The following is a 2,032-nucleotide window of genomic DNA, read 5'->3' as shown; positions in this document are numbered from 1 at the left end:
CGCAGGGCTCTGCGCAGGGGCCAGAGGAGTGGAACGCCGCTGGTTCCATGCGAAAAGGTGGAGAAATGACCGAGATATGACCCGTGGAAGTCGTCACAATTTACCCCGAAAATAGGCGCTCGCGCTCGGGCAGAGGTCGGCGCTCGGCCGGGGTCCCGAGAACCGGGGCGAATAGGGTTTTCCCACGGCCGAAAACCATAGGAAGCACGGGGAAAATTCGGGACCCGACGTCCCAGGGCCCTCGGCGGGGACCGGGGCAACGCGACACCGTTGGTTCCACCCGAAAAGGTGGAGAAATGACCGAGATACGGCCCGTCAAAAGTCGTCACAATTTACCCGAAAATAGGCGCTCGCGCTCGGCCCCGGTCCCGAGAACCGCGGCGGAGGTTTACCGGGATGCTGCGCAACATGGGCCAGAGAGCATGTTTGGTTCGAGTTTACCGGGATGCTGCGCAACATGGGCCAGAGAGCATGTTTGGCCGAGTTTACCGGGATGCTGCGCAACATGGGCCAGAGAGCATGTTTGGTCGAGTTTGTGTGGGTTGTGTGCGACACTCCCGGCACATACATAGGAACACGGCTTCCAAGTGAGCGCACTTTTTCGAAATTTCTTCTAAGTGCCGCTTTTTCGAACCGGGGCGAATTGGGTTTTTCGAGGGCCGAAAACCATAGGAAGCACGGGGAAAACTCAGGACCCGACGCCCCACGGCCCTCGGCGGGGACCGGGGCAACGCGACACCGTCGGTTCCACCCGAAAAGGTGGATAAATGACCGAGATACGGACCGTTGAAATCGACTCGGCGTATCCGAAAATAGGCGCTCGCGCTCGGACAGAGGTCGGCGCTCGGCCCGGTCCCGAGAACCGGCGCGCCTAGGGTTTTTCCACGGCCGAAAACCACAGGAAGCACGGGGAAATCTCAGGATCCCACGCCCCACGGCCCTCGGCGGGGACCGGGGCAACGCGACACCGTCGGTTCCACCCGAAAAGGTGGATAAATGACCGAGATACGGACCGTTGAAATCGACTCGGCGTATCCGAAAATAGGCGCTCGCGCTCGGACAGAGGTCGGCGCTCGGCCCGGTCCCGAGAACCGGCGCGCCTAGGGTTTTTCCACGGCCGAAAACCACAGGAAGCACGGGGAAAACTCAGGATCCCACGCCCCAGGGCCCTCGGCGGGGACCGGGGCAACGCGACACCGTTGGTTCCATCCGAAAAGGTGGAGAAATGACCGAGATACGGACCGTGGAAGTCGTCCCAACTTATCCGAAAATAGGCGCTCGCGCTCGGACAGAGGTCGGCGCTCGGCCCGGTCCCCGAGAACCGGGGCGACTCGGAAATTCTTCTAAGTGCCGACTTTTCGAAATTTCTTCTAAGTGCCAACTTTTCAAAATTTACTCTAAGTGCCCTTGGCTACCAGGGGCACGAATCTGAAATTTCTTCTAAGTGCCAACTTTTTCAAAATTTACTCTAAGTGCCCTTGGCTACCAGGGGCACGAGGCGAGAATCTGAAATTTCTTCTAAGTGCCCTTGGCTACCAGGGGCACGGGGAAAATGTGTAAAAAAGCAATTTAATCAAAATCAAACAACGCAGGGCCCTTGGCAGGGACCAGGCGAGTAGAATAAAGTTGTTTTTGTGGCGAAACATTGACAATTGGGCGAGTTAGAGGTTTACCGGGATGCTGCGCAACATAGGCCAGAGAGCATGTTTGGTCGAGTTTGTGGGTTTTGTGCGACACTCCCGGCACATATATAGAAACCCAGCTTTTGAGAGCACTTAGAAGAAATTTCGAAAAGGTGGCACTCTGACGAAATTTCCAAAGAGTGGCTCTTCACACAAAGTTGACCGTTTCTTCATCCAGCACGCACCCCTGACCGAGTGGCAAACGTGACCCGCCATCGGAGGGCCCCCGTCGGCCATGGCCCCCCCCACCCCCGCGTGGAGGGCCTGGTGTTCGGACGGACGGTTCCTCCGGCCTGCGGGTTCGCCTCCAAGGGCCCAGGGAGCAAGGAGAGGGATGGGGCCTCGGGCGG

This window comes from Solea solea, unplaced genomic scaffold (assembly GCF_958295425.1).
Source record: "Solea solea unplaced genomic scaffold, fSolSol10.1 scaffold_206, whole genome shotgun sequence".
NCBI classification, from domain to species: domain Eukaryota; kingdom Metazoa; phylum Chordata; class Actinopteri; order Pleuronectiformes; family Soleidae; genus Solea; species Solea solea.
Note: the sequence above shows the minus strand (reverse complement) of the source record.